Consider the following 18,489-nt stretch of genomic DNA (forward strand, 5'->3'; position numbering starts at 1 on the left):
GGGAATATCTTCCGTGGACCCAACGTTCCTCGTGAACACCCTAAGTCTCTGTCCCGGCATTTGCCCTCAGTCTCGTGGGAAAACCACGGATCAAAAACCACGAGAGGGACAGTCTTCAACGTGATGAACCAAATGACCAATCTTCTGAAGATGAGACGGTCTTCTCAATTGAAAGGAGCCAGTTGCCCTCGATGAGTAATGGTCGCAGGAACTTCCTCAGAGAATTCTCTTGTAACAGAAACTCAGGCAAGCCTCTTCTTAAAAATTTCCAACTAGAAAAGAAAACATTCCTTACGCAGAATAAATTCACCAATTAAAAAAATGTACTTACAAATATACACACAAACACAACTCTCCAATTCCTAGCAATCTTTATTTGAGTTTTGTACTATTTCTAATTAACAATCAATATTTCTATCTAAAAATGGAGCTAATCTATCTGCATGCACTACTTTCTTCCGATGTCTGGGTGTCTTCTGAATGCAGTACACCACATCGTTGAATTTCTTTACAATAGAGAAAGGTCCTTCTAACACTACAATCAATGAGATCAACAAAATTGGACGTCGGGGCGTTTTCTGTAAGAATTGAATTTTCCCCGAAAAATTCAACTACCTCTAGTTTTCTTCGCCTCAGGACATTGAAAACGCAAATGCCCAGTCTTCCCGCAAGACCAACATTCTTTCTCTTTGGCCGAAAAGTTGTTCGCTTGCGCTTCCCCTTTCGGGTCAAACCGTTCGCTTTTCTTTTTTTCGGAATCGGTTCGCGCGTCGCTCCTCTCTCCTTTTTGATAATTTTGACTTATTTTGCCGTAATTTCCTTTATTACTAAAATTGTCTCTTTTTCTATCAAAACTATCCCCCTGAATTATTTTTATGGCCTTAGCTCTTTCTATAGCCAAATTTAAGGATGTAATTCCCTCCAGTTGAAGGGTTCTTTTGACAAACCCGTCTATTAATGCCGAGACAAATTGCGCGCATGCTATTTTATCGCGGACCGCATATGGACATTCGGGGTAAGCCAGACGCGACAGTCTCTCAAGTTCGGCTCCAAAGGAAGCGAAATCCTTTCCATATTTTTGTTTCCGTGTCGTAAAAAGATAGTAATAATTTTGCGTCAAGTTTCCGTCTTCATCAAATTTTTTTTGGTACACAAATTAATGTTAGATTTACACGAAAAATGGAGTTTGTACCGAAGAAGAGGATGACGCAAAAGACACAATCACCATTTTGTGAGATTATTAATGCCTTCAAAATTAAAAAAAATTTTCTTTACTTGAAAATTTATTATTCGAGATTTATTTATTTTAAAATTTGCAAAGTCATTTTTCATAAACTGTTTTTAATATATAATTTTTTCGCGGCTTAACGAAAAATAAGGACATGTAACGATCTTTCGCGGCGTAAACTTTCAAGGATCTCCGTCGAAAAAGTTCATTGAATTGGTAAACCGTTCGGGCAGTTAAAAAGTGGACCGCTTTATCTGCGCGGATGTTGAAGGAAAGGGAAGTCTCTTTCGCAAGGTCGTCAATGATTTCCGCCCCTATAATTTTACCCCCGTTGTTTACAACAGTCGTGGGCACAGGATTCGCGCTCGTTTTTCATCCACCGAATGCATACAGAGGAAAAAAAAATCTCATTCAATATCACTCTCATACTTATTATATGACGAAAATGCGCGACACTCGTTTCCAACTTTGTATTTATATTGCTGAAGAGAAAATAAATCTCGGGAAAAAAACAAAATATCGCGACGATGGCATTCTCTCAAGGATTTATTATACACGCTGTTTCCCAAGTTTTTATTCTACATCGGGGGACGGGAGAGGGAACAGGGGGTGAAGGATCGCGAGAGGAAGAGAAGGAAAAAGTGGGGAAGGGGTATAAAAAGTGAAGGATAGGGACCAAGAAAGGAGGAATGAAGAGAATTCGTCAGTATAATACTTAACACATTATTCTATTTTTGTATCATAATTAAAACTAATATAAGATAATTATAATTAAAAAACCAAAATAATTGAAGGGGTATAATATAAATAAAATACGACCCCATTCCCAAAGAATGGGTAAAATAGCAGTATTTTTGAAGTAATAATTAATAGTAATTTATACACTTATTACTTATGTAATTTTATGATATTTTTTACATTCGCAAAACTTGCTGTTCCTGCATTAAAAGTTATTATGGGTCTTTAAAAAGTTAAAAGAAAATCTTTAAAAACGACTTGACCTAAAATTTGACCTGTCATATTCGTGATAGAAACCAATATGTTGGTGGAAGTTATCAACTCTATTTAATGTGGGAAAAACGATATGTCTTTTATTTTAAAAAGAGGTTTGCGATCTCAAATGTATAAAGTCATGAACATAATTAATAATAATTGATTCAATTAAAAATTACGCAAAGATAATAATAAAATCTTTTATAATTTTCTTTAACCTTTGAAGGACACATAAGTGTTCTGTGGGCGGAAATATTTCTACGGAAATATATATTGTTGCGTCCTCGGGACGCCTCTCGCTCAGTCACTCACACACAGTCACTCTCACTCGCGCGCGAAATAAAGACACTCGCATAATAGGGAAATGAACTTTAATATGAGGAACCAATACACGAAACCAATGAAATATAACAAATAGTGCATTCGTAATGCAAAGAAGCTCCGGTCTCGGAAAACGTCCGCACGATGCGACCGCTAGACCAAATCTGTCATGTCTCCCGAAAACAGAAGAAGACCCTTAGTTGTTTAACAACAACTCCCTTGACGACGATCTTCCGGAGGCGTAAAGAGTTGATCCCGCGAAAAGTATCACCCGATACAAAGATGTAGATCCAGGGGCGTAACACGGGGGCGCAACACTGCCCCCCTTCTTCAAAATTGTCGTCCCGACAATTCTCACGGAGATTGAAGACCCAGGACTCTGACGCTGCTATTAGGGCACCAACGATACTCCGCTCTCCCTTAGCTGCTGCTACAGGTTACCGAACGAAACGCCTGGTCCCTCTCTTTTTGCGTCTACACTGTCCGGACGAATCCTGCTCTCCCTTAGCTGCTGCTACAGGTTACCGAGCTTCGCCCTCCTCCTCTCCGTACTCGAACTGTTTTTTTGAAGAAAAATTGGCCAGATTTTTCCCATAACAGTCGAGTTGATAGAAGATATCCCTGCATCTTCGCGGTTTCACTATACTCGCCGTCTCCCGGAAGGATAACGAAATGGTCCATGAATCTTCAGACAAAGGGGGGGAATATCTTCCGTGGACCCAACGTTCCTCGTGAACACCCTAAGTCTCTGTCCCGGCATTTGCCCTCAGTCTCGTGGGAAAACCACGGATCAAAAACCACGAGAGGGACAGTCTTCAACGTGATGAACCAAATGACCAATCTTCTGAAGATGAGACGGTCTTCTCAATTGAAAGGAGCCAGTTGCCCTCGATGAGTAATGGTCGCAGGAACTTTCTCAGAGAATTCTCTTGTAACAGAAACTCAGGCAAGCCTCTTCTTAAAAATTTCCAACTAGAAAAGAAAACATTCCTTACGCAGAATAAATTCACCAATTAAAAAAATGTACTTACAAATATACACACAAACACAACTCTCCAATTCCTAGCAATCTTTATTTGAGTTTTGTACTATTTCTAATTAACAATCAATATTTCTATCTAAAAATGGAGCTAATCTATCTGCATGCACTACTTTCTTCCGATGTCTGGGTGTCTTCTGAATGCAGTACACCACATCGTTGAATTTCTTTACAATAGAGAAAGGTCCTTCTAACACTACAATCAATGAGATCAACAAAATTGGACGTCGGGGCGTTTTCTGTAAGAATTGAATTTTCCCCGAAAAATTCAACTACCTCTAGTTTTCTTCGCCTCAGGACATTGAAAACGCAAATGCCCAGTCTTCCCGCAAGACCAACATTCTTTCTCTTTGGCCGAAAAGTTGTTCGCTTGCGCTTCCCCTTTCGAGTCAAACCGTTCGCTTTTCTTTTTTTCGGAATCGGTTCGCGCGTCGCTCCTCTCTCCTTTTTGATAATTTTGACTTATTTTGCCGTAATTTCCTTTATTACTAAAATTGTCTCTTTTTCTATCAAAACTATCCCCCTGAATTATTTTTATGGCCTTAGCTCTTTCTATAGCCAAATTTAAGGATGTAATTCCCTCCAGTTGAAGGGTTCTTTTGACAAACCCGTCTATTAATGCCGAGACAAATTGCGCGCATGCTATTTTATCGCGGACCGCATATGAACATTCGGGGTAAGCCAGACGCGACAGTCTCTCAAGTTCGGCTCCAAAGGAATCGAAATCCTCTCCATATTTTTGTTTCCGTGTCGTAAAAAGATAGTAATAATTTTGCGTCAAGTTTCCGTCTTCAAAAAGCAACTCTAATTTTGATTTTAATTCCGCGAATGTTAATTCTTCAAAATTCTCGACATTTTCTAAAACGGACCGAGCTTTTCCCCTTAAATTTGCAGCGAGAGTAATCATTTTTGCTTTCTCATCCCAATTATTCGCGACGGCTATCAAAAGAAATTGGGAGAGAAACTCCCGCAGCGGAACCCTTCCATCGAATGTATCGGGCTTCAGTTTTAAGCCCGTTTTCGCACGAAAGTCACCGGTCGTCTCACCCGCGTTTATCACGGCACTCGCGGCTATCGCGGCACTCGCGGTACTCGCGCAAGCTAAATTCAGTCGTGTATCCCCAGAAGCTCTTATATTAGAAGGACTTAGCTGGTTAGTTTGCTGCGAGGAGATCCTCAATTCGAGCTGGTGCAGCTGTTCGTCCTTCTCTCGGAGAAGAGTCTCAAAGCGAGCTTGCTGATGTTCTCGTTCGGCCCGCATTTCTCGTAGTTCTCGCAGTGCGGTCTGCAACGCATCCGTCTCGTCTATCTCCTTCATCGTTGTTCGGGAACGCGTCGCTTTCGGCGAATGTTGAGTCGTCATTTTGGCGTTCTCTCAGGAAGATGCGATTCTTTCGGTTTTGATCCCGGACGAGCCCCCAAAATGTTGCGTCCTCGGGACGCCTCTCGCTCAGTCACTCACACACAGTCACTCTCACTCGCGCGCGAAATAAAGACACTCGCATAATAGGGAAATGAACTTTAATATGAGGAACCAATACACGAAACCAATGAAATATAACAAATAGTGCATTCGTAATGCAAAGAAGCTCCGGTCTCGGAAAACGTCCGCACGATGCGACCGCTAGACCAAATCTGTCATGTCTCCCGAAAACAGAAGAAGACCCTTAGTTGTTTAACAACAACTCCCTTGACGACGATCTTCCGGAGGCGTAAAGAGTTGATCCCGCGAAAAGTATCACCCGATACAAAGATGTAGATCCAGGGGCGTAACACGGGGGCGCAACAATATAATAAATATTTCTTCATAGATTTAAATATATATAATTTGACATGATTATATATGAACCTTTATAATTTATATAATATAGTTATATATAAAAATGGACATATTTCACATATAATCTTACGATTATATGTATATAAATATACAAATATTTATATATATATATTTAATTATATATAAAAAATTTTTTCCCGGGAACTCCACACTGAAAAAAAAATTGTCAACTTGATTAAACCTTCCAACTAAATATTATTTCGTTAATTACACATAAAAATGTTTAAATTTAATTTAACATATTAAATCTAACAAAACACGTATATTTGATTTAAATACTAATGTATATTCAATTAACAAAATAATAATTTAGTTGAAAGGTTGAATCAAGTAACAAATTTTTTTTCAGTGCGGGAAGTGATTCAATTTTAGATTCCTTCCTTTACAATTTTCGAAAAGTTTCCATGAACATGTTATGTTTCCGGAAATGCTTCCCCGCAAATTATGGTCCTTCAAAGTCAAAGAAAAATATAAAAGAATTTTATGATTATCTTTCGTAAATTTTAATTGAATAATATTAATTATGTTTAATGCACTTTATACTATTTCTGTAAACCTATCTTTAGAATAACTAAAGGCATATGTTTCCAAATTAAATAGTGTTGTAACTTCCAACAGGATCGGTTATATACGAAATATGACAGGTGTCATATTTAAGTTAAGTCGTTTTAAAAATTTTCTTTAACTTTAAAGGCCCACAACTTCGCAGGAAAGCAAGTTGTGCAATGTAAAAAAATTTGTAAAATTACATAAGTAATAATTTTACAAATTTTACAAATTTTTTTACATTGCACAACTTGCTTTCCTGCGCAGTTGTGGGCCTTTAAAGTTAAAGAAAATTGCCTAACATGGAGCTTCAATATCACTTAGGAAACATCTTGTATATTTAAAGTTAGTATAGGATATTATAATGATGTTCGATTCTGGTCGTACTTGATACTTAGAATAAATTCAATGTGCACAATAAAAATTGAGGATCTTTGTACACTCAAAAAAAAATTTATTTAATTCGAATAAATATTGAACTAAATATGTATTAATTTAGTCATTTTTTTCATTGTATAGACGCAGGTGTTTGACTTCGTTTAAACAGATAATCTTAAATTCGCGACATCTTCAGTCGATTTATTCCCTGTCTCTCCATCTTTTCGACATTTCCCCAACTGTGCTCGACATTAAAATCCCAATTAAGTAAAAGTCATGGAAAATTAACCTAGGAGTACGATTTTATCTCCTTTGAAACTTAATTCATGAGAGGTCGCTCATTTTCAATCGTTGATTAAAATGTTGAAAAGTGAGTTGACTCGTTGGGAGAAAATCGATGTAAAATTATTATCGGTCAGAGAATTTGTAATGAGAGAAATATATATCCGATGTAGCTCGGGGATATATTCTATATTATATGTATAAACCGAATCTCCACGTATATCGGTTTAATTACTCCTCCGAAGAAAGGATCGCGGAAACACTTTGATGTCGATCGAGGGATCATCCGAGTCTCACGAAATTTGGCCAATGACGCCATTCTACCAGACTAATTAAATTCCCAGTGAAAATCGTAATTAATCCCACGTTCGGACACAGATCCGCATCCCTTTTCAATAGCAAAAAGCGTCTCTTGCGTATCTCGTCTTTCGCCCAAGTAATTAATTGGACACTGATTATCCGTGAATCTGTTAACGTTACCTTTTTCTCTCTCTCTCTCCTTTTTTGTATTTCATCGCATTGCTCGTCACGTGGATTCAGGGAATGTCCGTTAATTAGCGTGAAATAATGCGGGCGCACGCAGTAAGATTTACCAATAGTACATAAATTTCTCGATCGTTGAGAAATGAGACTATAATTAATTAATTGCAAATGCAATAACATGTTTGATGTGACAAAATTGCACACGCAGTTCACATTTTCAATTAAAATTAGCTCGAAAAATAATACATAATTATAGACATAATTAAGCAACAAAATAAGCATAATTAATGAAATAAACATAATTAATGAATCGTATCGAGATCTCGGTCTTTGCACAGTTGAAAAATTTGTGTTAAATTTGACAGATATCACATGTCCCAAACGGTCCACAGAAATTTTTGTGTCAATTTAACATAATGTGGATATGTTAAATAAAGACACAAATATTGCGTTAATATTTTAACATAAAATAAATACAAAACTTCAAGTAATTTAAAATAAATTTTGTGTAAAATTAACATACTTTTTATGTAAAAACTAACAAAAAATATGTTAATTTTAGATTTTAGCATCCCCACTTATCAACATTTTTTTCTGTAAATTTTAACAGAAAAATCTTGTCACTAATAAAGCAGAACATATTTATTGTGTAAAATTAAAAATAGATGCACGTTGTGTTATTTTAACATTTTTTCAGTTGTTTTAATAATTTAACATTTAAGTTCAATTAACAGATCAGCAATATATAAAATTAACACACGTATGTTAAATATTTAACACAAAAATTTTAACGGGGACCGTTTTTAAGAAGAAAACAAGTATAAATTTATTTTTCGTCGAAAGATCGATGCGATTTCCGGAAATCGATCCCGGTCCGCAGTTCCGATGAAATAATAAATATTCAAATAAACAGCGAATTCGGCGAAGCCGGCACGACCTCAAGGATCCGGAGTTAATAGGAATTATTCGGCAACTGAATCAGTTACGCTTACAATCTGTCCGCAAATTGTGCGCAGAATTGGATTTCGATGGGGCGACACGTAAAATAATGAAATTGGAAGAGAGACAAAGAGGAGGAGATAAAATATACGCATTTCGTCACGCGATTCTGAATTTAATCAAGCCGCTTACTATATGTCAAATTTTCGAACGACAAGCTCGCCCTCGCATTAATAATAAAAGAGAGAATAATTTGGAAATTTCTCCCTCTCAATTGTTCGATCGAATAAAAGATGGAGTGTATAATTGATATCGATCTTTAAATGTATATTTTATCTATATAAGAGTTTTCGTTGTTGTAAAGTTTCTTAATCACATTATATATTGAAGAAGATTTCGATGTCGTGGAATTTCGTGTAACAAAAAAGATATATATAAATCATACTGAAATGAATAATTTTCGTAGAAATTTGCCGATAGATTAAACTAAATTACATTTTAATAATAAATATATACAATATCTTGTAAAGATAATTATTAATAATAAATTTATAATATAAATTAAATTAATATAAATATTTAACAAAAATGTTTGAAGAAATTATATAAATTTTTTAAATATATCTTTTAAAGAAAATTATATTACAAAATAATTTTGAATATTTAGGGGAATACAAGAAACATAACTAGCAATGTATTTTCGATTATTTCTTTACGGTCTTTTCCACTTTAATAAAATTTTAATATAGGGCTTATAATTTAAAGAGGTATAAATTTCTCCAAATACCTCTCTCGTTAATATTACGCGATCGTTAAAGACAACAATTTTTAGCGATATATGTCATTATAACTTTGTCCAAGTGAGCAACGATTAGTCAAGATTATTATCGCTGAGCCGAAAAACATGGTAGTTGGATCCTCGTGCAAAGCACAGGGATTTTATCTGAAATTTATCTGAGAAACTTTCAGAGAGAAAGAGGCTGAGGCAAAATTGACCGATAAAAAACCTAGCCGCGCACTTTCAGAAGCTATTTCGGCAGATTGTAATTAACTCCGGATTTATCGCTACAAAACTCTTCGGCGACAGCCTCGAAATGAACAAAAAGCGTGTCGAAATACGAACTCGAGATTCAACTGGACACGTGTCAAAAGAATTTCAAAATCTTTTTCGTAGTCATATTATTTTTTTATTCCTGTCGGTTTAAGATAAAGCACTTATGTACATATATTAGCAAAATATTAAGAAATGTGCAGATATATTCCACGATATTCCGTGAATTCTTTCGCGAAAATATAGTTCCGTAACTCGACTTTACTCAAAGAGGTACATTGTTAAAAAAAAAAAAAAGATGTTTAAATGAACACACGGCTTCATTAATTATTGTTATACAATTATGACACTTGTATGCACATTAATTAAATATCTAAAAAACCCGAGTTTTAAAACGATGTATCCTCAACGTTAAGAAGACTAATCTTCATATTGTCTAAAATAATTGGGCTTTCAAAAATTGTACATATGCGAATACATATTAATTATTGCTAATTATTAAAAATCACAGATTTTCTAAACTTCAAATAGTTCGTAACGACAAACGAAAGGGTATCCGAAAAATGATTAATTAAGATTTTTTATCACAGAAAAAATATTAGCCACCTTAGTTAAATTTTAGCTGTCCCTATGTTACACCTGAAATTTAGCTAAGGTAGCTAAAATTTATCCATGGTTACTAAAATTCAAGTGCAATATAAGGACAGCTAAAATTAGCTATAATGACTAATATATTTTTATACACAATATCTTAACAAAAAATGATTAATTAAGATTTTTTATCACAGAGAAAGTATTAGCCACCTTAGTTAAATTTTAGCTGCCCCTATGTTACACCTGAAATTTAGCTAAGTTAAATTTTAGGCATGGTTACTAAAATTCAAGTGCAATATGGACAGCTAAAATTAACTATAATGACTAATATATTTTTATACACAATATCTTAACAAAAAGTGATTAATTAAGATTTTTTATCACAGAGAAAATATTAGCCACCTTAGTTAAATTTTAGCTGCCCCTATGTTACACCTGAAATTTAACTATATAAGTTAAATTTTAGGCATGGTTACTAAAATTCAAGTGCAATATAAGGACAGCTAAAATTAGCTATAATGGCTAATATATTTTTATACACAATATCTTAACAAAAAGTGATTAATTAAGAATTTTTATCACAGAGAAAGTATTAGCCACCTTAGTTAAATTTTAGCTGCCCCTATGTTACACCTGAAATTTAGCTAAGTTAAATTTTAAGCATGGTTACTAAAATTCAAGTGCAATATAAGGACAGCTAAAATTAGCTCTAATGACTAATATATTTTTATACACAATATCTGAAAAAAAAAAGAAGATTTGAAGAAAACGTCACGACACAACTTACGCCGAGAATCGGTCAAGAAAAATCGCAGACAACTTAAGATTTCGCGGCGATCGACATCGATTGACAGAGACCAACATTATTATAGGATCACTCGCGTCGGCGAAGAGAGAACTCTCTCCCTCTCTCTCTCTCTCTCTCTCTCTCTCTTCTCATTTCTTCTCTCTCCACGGAGAAGAGACGAAACGGTCCCGCGGAACGGCCGCGGATTCGGAAACTGCCGACTTCGACAGTTGGGGGAAACTGTCGGCGCTCACTGTGTGTGACGGGGGAGGGTTTCCTACCTATATACCTACCTACCTACCTACCCCTTCCTTTTCTCCCCCTCGCGACCTGATGGTCGGCGAACCGTCCTCCGGGGGAGAGTCACCCCCTTCCAACCCCCCGAAGCCTCTCGCCCACGCAGGCATCAGGCACGAGCGTCTCGAGCCAGGAACCGTCCGCGTTCCCATGACGACACGCGTGCGTTTCTTCCCCTACCCCTCTTTCCACCAACCCCTTCTCACCCCCTCGTTGCCGCGCGCTTCTTTCAGACGCGCACGCGCCGCCGACGAGGCACCTCGTGGCAACAGGTTTCGAAGTAGCTTTGCGTGTGCCCGGAATATCAGGTATCCACTTCGTGGATCCGGAGCGGGAAATCGATATAGATTAAGGCTCGTGATTAGCGATTAATCGATTAGAATCGAATATACTCATTAAAATCGATTAATCGATTATTAATTATTCTAGAAGAGAAAATCTTTTAAAAATAAATATATTAATTAATCAGAAAAATCGATTAAATGATTAATCGTATCCACTATAATCGATTAATCGAAATTAATCGAGTATGAAACGTTTTTCAATCGATTAGTCAATTTTAAATTAATCGATTAGAATCGAATATACTCATTAAAATTGATTAATCGATTATTAATTATTCTAGAAGAGAAAATCTTTAAAAATAAATATATTAATTAATCAGAAAAATCGATTAAGTGATTAATCGTATCCACTATAATCGATTAATCGAAATTAATCGAGTATCAATCGTTTAAGGTAATTCTATCGTTTTTCACAATTCTTACGAATTTTTAGAAATTTTAATATGTTGTAGACGAAGTTAATATCTATCGATTACGAAATTTTGAAGTCGATTCACCGTTTAGTTTAACAGTTATTTACAATTAAAAATAGCATTTTTTCTATATACACCACGTGAAAGGATGGCATTTTCATCACATTTTAATATATAACAATAGAACGGATCTTACGATTTTAATAAAAAACCAGTGGGGTATACAATATGAATGCTTGTGGGATTATTAAAAAAAAAAATAAATAAATTTTTTCCATCGTTTAGTTTCAAAAATATTACTTTTTAAAGAAATGAATTTTTTTTCCAAACGGAACATGGAGAGAAATTGCGATGATGATTCATACATGAGCTGTTTCTATGTGAAAAGGTTCAGACTGTACAGACTCAACTAAAATTGTTGCTACGGTAACATTGTATAAATAAACGATGAATTTCCTTATCGATTAGAGGCGAAACTTTTAGTTGATATTGTAACGATAGAACTACCTTAATTAATCGAATATGAAACGTTTCTTTCGATTACAATCGATTAGTCGATTTTGAATTAATCGGTTAGAATCGCGAGGGAGGGATCCAGTGATTTCGCGAAAAGACGTGAAATTCTTTTTTTTTCTTCTTCAAGGCGACAATACGGGACGGAATCAAAATTGTTATTACGGATAGGGAAGGTTTACGATTTGGCCGGGTTGGAAAGCACTCTAGGTTTATGCGATGGGAAAGGAGAGATATATGAGTTTATATACAGAATGTTCCGTCTGGAAAAAAGCTCGGTTATCCTCTTCCGATGATGGATTTTCTCCGAATTCTTTCGAAAAAATATATGTATTTTCTAGATTAGAATACATGCTGTATAATAAATATTTTATCTTCAAAAAAAATAAATTTTTATTAGGTACTGGATAAATAATTTTTTTTATTTAAATCAATTTTGTGTTTTCATTCATTATCAAATTATTTTAATTTCAATTTTGTACTAATTGCATACATTTCGCTATTGTTAGAATTACAGGGCTTTGTAAAATATCAAATTTGTTAATTATATTATATTCATTATACATATATTTCTATTTATTAATTTTATATGAAATATTTATTATATTGTATTTATTTTAATTATATTATATTTATCATTCTGGAAGAAATAAATTAAACATAAAACTTGGTAACCGACGTAAAATTGAGAAAAACTTTAAATTGTGATTCCGATATGTCAAACAACTTTGGAAATTCTTCTCGACTGGTTGCCTCTTTTCGATGTACACGCAATTCTCTGCTTGTCCCAGAGCTGTCCAAAAGAGAAATAATGTCTATTCGGGAAGGCAAAGAACCGTATAAAATCGATTATTCTGTGATACACTTTTCTGTCTCAAGCTAGACGAGGCGGAAAAATCGTCGAGCGATTCACGGAATTGCACAGAGTTTGCAGAAATTTTCGAGAATCCGATCGACCGCCAAAGCAAAAGCTGTGAATTATCTCTCTTGACAATATTACGTTAAAATGTCTGCGCGTTTGTCTTATTTTTTTCGGTGTATATCGATTTATTAAATTTTTAAATTTATTTTTTTTAATTTATCATCAAATTATTTGAACTTATATTTAACTTATATTTAAAATCTTGGCCGTGTCCAAGTAAAAATTTGGTGCCTTGTGCACCGGTATTTAATTCTAACGAAAAATTATTTAGTTTCGTTAGGATAACGCATTGTCATCCGCGATTTGGCTCTTGTTGCCCGTCTTATACGTTAAATTTATATTTATATTACAGAGCCTTGTTAAAACTCTTATATGTGATATTAAAATTGAATAAGACCGTAACATAAATCACTGCGTGGAGATGAAAAAGGGATCGATCGACCCTCTGTTTAGATAACTCGTTTCGCACCCTTAGACACACCTGGGGTTCCATCCGGAGTTTTCTCAATCGAGGGACCCTATGTGAATCATCTGGTACCCTGTTCTCTGTCAGTGATGGAACTTGTGATTACAGCCAAAGTAGTCCACACTTTGAGGGTATTGCACAATCCATTAAAGATCTTCTTCGCGAACAAATCGATCGAAAATTATATCTTGATTATAGTATATTTATTATATTTTATTTATTATTTTTTTATTTATATATAATTATTTCTATTAGATATTTTTTTATTACTATATATTTTATTTATTTTTTAATTATATATGATTACTTTTATTGTATGTATAACAATAATAATAATAATAAATTGTATAATTATATAATTTTATGTAACATTATATAATATTATATAATATTGCATATAGAACTAATTATATAATAAATGAATAATAAACAAGATATAAAAATAAATTACATGATTGTAATAAGAGATGTAAATGCTAGAATATTATTACCACATATGAAGACACAATTATTAATCTCTATCAAAGTAGCGTAAAAACACGGAAACTCGAATAAAGAATGAAAAAAAATTGCGAGCTTTAGTCAGTTTTTCCGCTAATACGTACGGACGGAATCTCAATCATCAAACTTCAATTAGCGTCGACGTAGGAGACGCGAGCTGTGTGTCATCGGATAGAATGATAAATCGATACGCAGCGCCTATTAGTACGTCAAAGTATCTCGCATCAAAAAAAAATCGCTCGTCCGTTCACGTTTTTTTCCCCCGCTCGACCAAGTTTTTCCCGGGGATGCGAACAAATTGGCCTCGCAAATCCTTCTCCCATGGAAAAATCATTCCTCGGAGCTTTTCCTCTCGTTCCGGAAAGCGGAAGAAAAAAAAAGCTCGCACGCTCGCGTGACTCGTTTCTTTTCGGCGATATTCGATTTATATACACGATTCCCGATGTAGCTCCTTTTCAGCGCAATTGGAAAATTTATGCGCGTCAGTCTTTTTTCATCGAACTTGATCTCCTCTTCTCGAACAAGATTTTTTTCGCCGAGTAAGAAGATTCACGAGCGCGATTGATGACGTCGCTTTCGATATCTCGTCATTTTCGCGAGAAATAAAAGATTCCCGCGGAAATGGATGGAGAAAAAAGTCATGGAAATTGTTTATGAATTTTTTTCCCGTACGCGATATGTATAAAAAGGAAGAATGATTCGCGCGGCTCTTAAAATATCCGATATAATGGACTATCCGTTCTATCAACGAATAATTAAAATTTTACATATATATGTAGATGTAGTAGACGAGCGATTATGTTTTCAACAAAAAAAATATGTTATTTGAATTCGATACAATTTCTCGTCCGATTCGGAAAATATTTGAACAGCTCTTGAATTTTAAATATTTCATATATATACACGAGAATTCCCGGTAAATGTTTGACCGCTCGTCGGTGTTTCGTTTAATCCGCATATATATATATATATATATATATATATATATATATATATATATATATATGCGGATTAAACGAAACACCGACGAGCGGTCAAACATTTACCGGGAATTCTCGTGAACAAAACGTGAACGGACGAGCGATTTTGGAAATGTATATCTTAAAAATAAAAGAAATGTTTTTCGACAAAAATTGCGCGATGACACAAAGCTTGCTTGCGCGCGACTCGCGCGATATTATTAATTATTTACCGAAATGCGACGTCATTAGCAAAGCAGAAATTATACATATGTTGCGGTATTTGTACAGTCCGACTGTCGTCTCGTTAACCTTTAGAGGGCGGGAGTGGTCGATATTTCGACCACCCAAGGCACACAAACTATTTGATGTTTACAGCCAAAATTTGGTGTGTTTATTAAAGAAAAAATAGTGAAAAAAATCCTGAAGGCATCCTTGACTTTGGAAATTGCCATTTCAAGGTCAAATTCTTTTTTTTCGCTATTTTGGCCTCAAAGTTCGTATAGCCACATTATTTATGCGCTAAGTGCGAAAAAATAGTACTGCGTATCGTAAAACCTAACCTAACATTTTTAGGAAGGCATCGTCCACCTTCATTTTAGATAAGAGGGACTGAAGAAGCCATTGTGCATCTCCACGGATGTAGTTGGAGTTCACTGCGCTTTTGATACAAAATAGATCGTCATTTTGAGGTCAAGGATGATTTTTTCCAATATGTTTTTCGTATTCAGAACATCAAAAAACATGAATATACCAACTTTGAGGCTGAAACAGCAAAAAAAAATTTTTTATATTGGCCTTTACGTTACGGCCGGGGGTGGTCGATATATCGACCACCTGTCAGGTTGGGAACTTAGAATGAGTAATCCGATGAAATTATATATAAATTTTGGGTTAAATGAATGAGCCGTATAAGGCCGGATATGAGCAACGGCAATAATAATAATAATAATAATTGTGCGGATGTACGTGCAACACGGCCATTTTCCATTATCGCAATCCATTATTATACGAACTCGGTATTATTTACAATCGTCGACACGATTGTAAATTGATCACATTCAGAAAAAGAGGGAGAATCCTTTTGCGTACATTGCGTTGGAATTATATATCAAATATTCGCGAACTTTATACAGATTCTTTGAGATCCAAAATCGCGACATAGATGAATAATATATCGAATAATATAGCGCTTTTTGTTTTTTATTTAGCCATTCTCTTGCAAATTAATATATGTACACTAGAAAATATTGTGTTTTCTTGTTAAAAACGGTCCCCGTTAAAATTTTTGTGTTCAATATTTAACACATTCACGTGTTAATTTAACATATTACTGTTCTGTCAAACTTAAATGTTAAATTATTAAAACAACTAAAAAAATGTAAAAATAACATAATGTGCATCTATTTTTTAATTTTTATGTTCTGCTTTATTAGTGACAAGATTTATCTGTTAAAATTAAAAGTATGTTAATTTTACACAAAATTTATTTTAAATTATTTCAAGTTTTACATTTGTTTTGTGTTAAAATATTAACATAATATTTTTGTGTCTCCATTTATATAACATATCTATATTATGTTAAATTAATACAAAAAATTTCTGTGGACCGTGTGGGACACGTGATATCTGTAAAATTTAACAGAAATTTTTCAACTGTGTGCGAAATACGAAATGCCATGAATCATAAAGAGAGTTATAAATTTATATTCTGGAATATCGTGAAAGTATTGAAAGGTTTATAACGATTATGATGTCGCTCATGAATATTCTAGCAGAATTCACGGATGACATTATTTAGACCAATAGTTTTCTCCATTTTATTATTTGCAACAATGCGTGGTCGCACAATAAAAATCATGCGTGCGATCACATGTAAAGGAAGCATCGCGAATAACAATGTCGAAATACAATTCAATTTTTTGAATCCAATAAACATGCTTTTTGTCAAGAATATTTATTTCGCTACCAACATGCATGAACGTAACTAACATTTCGCTTAGAACAATCTTATTAATTTATAATCTTAGTGAAAATATATTTGATTGTACGAGATGTAAAAATAATGATAATATTATATACAGAGAAAAAGAGAAAGAGAGAATTAAATTTAATCTAGAAATTCAATATTGAGAAAACATTAAAGTGAAAGATTGAATTGAATTTAATTAACTTTTAAGGCTCCTTGATCCTCGTCGATCATGTCAAAATCGTGACGTCAGAAGCGAGAAAATATAGACGCTGAAAATTTTTTCGTGCTATTTTTACATAAAGAGATATTTCAATGAAACAATAAAATTCTTTGGTACACTTATAAAATTATTCGTAAACTATCCTTTTCTGTCACAATCCAACATAGTCACAACGAGAATTAAGAAATCTTAAGTTTAATGTTTATAATTATCCGTCTTTTATACATAAATATATAATATACCTATTACAAATTATATACATATGTATATATATATATATATATATATATATATATATATATTTATTTAGTTATTTATAATCCTTATAAAAATTAATAACATATGTATATTGTATATGTTTAAACAGAAAATATATAATAAAAAATTACAGACTTATATTATATATATAATTAAAAAATAAATAAATAAATAAATAGGTAAATAAATGCATATGTATAATAAATAAATAAATAGGTAAATAAATGCATATGTATAATAAATAAATAAATAGGTAAATAAATGCATTTAAACAGAGTTGTATAATTCGAGCTTTAATGAACAAATATTCAATAACGAAGATTAGGGAGAGAAAATGGCTTTTGTCTATATGTCGAGTTGAAATTGCGCAATTGCGTAAATAGTAAAAAGTTTGCGATGCAAATCAACTTCCTGTCGACCCGACGGGGAACTTCCCGTCTCTACGAACGTGGAGAAACAAACTTCGAGCTCGCTTGAATTTACGCAACGGGCCTGCTTTATACCGCAAGGCCTTTAATTACGTGCGAGCCTTGACGCGACATTAAGGCGATTACCAGTGCACGCAGCCGGCAATTATCGCACGCATCGTGAATCGTGACACGACACGCGCGCCTAAAGCTGGGTCTACAATGAGTCGCAGTCGGATGTCGGAACGTAAGCGATGGTCCAATGAGGAAATTTTGTTTTCGAAAAAGAAATTTTCTCATTGGACCATTGCTTACGTTCGATATCCGACTGTGACATACGACGTATGAGACACAATAAGTCATATGTCGCAGTCGGATGTCGGACCGTAAGCGATTGTCCAATGAGGAAATTTTGTTTTCGAAAAAAATTATTAACATTTAGATGCTTCTAATGTCTGCATGATTTTGCACTGTTCGATGTGAAGAATAAAATTTTTTTTTTTAAGTAAAGAAATGTAATTACGATCTATCGCGTGCTTTTTTGATTTTCTGTCTTGCCTTTTTTATAACAAAAAGAAGAAAAAATTTTTCTGACAAATCTAACTTTTTCTTTCAAATTACCTCATTTTGTGAATTTTTTAAAATTAAAACACTCCCTCGACAGATCACGTAACTATATTTTTTTTTACAAAAAAATATTTTTAATTTTTAGATCGCGAACTATTGTATTTTACAG

The 18,489-nt window shown here is 34.1% G+C and overlaps 1 protein-coding gene and 1 long non-coding RNA gene across 6 annotated transcripts in view; one reads left to right on the top strand and one right to left on the bottom strand.

Moving 5' to 3' along the window:
* Nucleotides 1-18,489, bottom strand: part of LOC114931230 (ras-related protein Rab-37) — a 125,501-nt gene that overhangs the window by 56,559 nt on the left and 50,453 nt on the right. For 2 of the 5 annotated variants that reach the window (XM_029303193.2, XM_029303192.2), the window contains exon 1: nucleotides 10,482-10,751. The exons of the other annotated variants lie outside the window; for them this stretch is intronic. The gene's annotated coding sequence lies outside the window, so the exon portion shown is untranslated. Of the gene's footprint in view, nucleotides 1-10,481; nucleotides 10,752-18,489 lie in introns of those variants that run through there. 5 annotated transcript variants of the gene reach the window in all.
* Nucleotides 1-18,489, top strand: part of LOC146721687 (uncharacterized) — a 107,358-nt gene that overhangs the window by 52,419 nt on the left and 36,450 nt on the right. The gene's annotated exons all lie outside the window — the stretch shown is intronic.

Source organism: Nylanderia fulva, unplaced genomic scaffold (assembly GCF_048542155.1).
Source record: "Nylanderia fulva isolate GAGA-0341 unplaced genomic scaffold, ASM4854215v1 Scaffold43, whole genome shotgun sequence".
In the NCBI taxonomy this organism is placed as follows: Eukaryota; Metazoa; Arthropoda; class Insecta; order Hymenoptera; family Formicidae; genus Nylanderia; species Nylanderia fulva.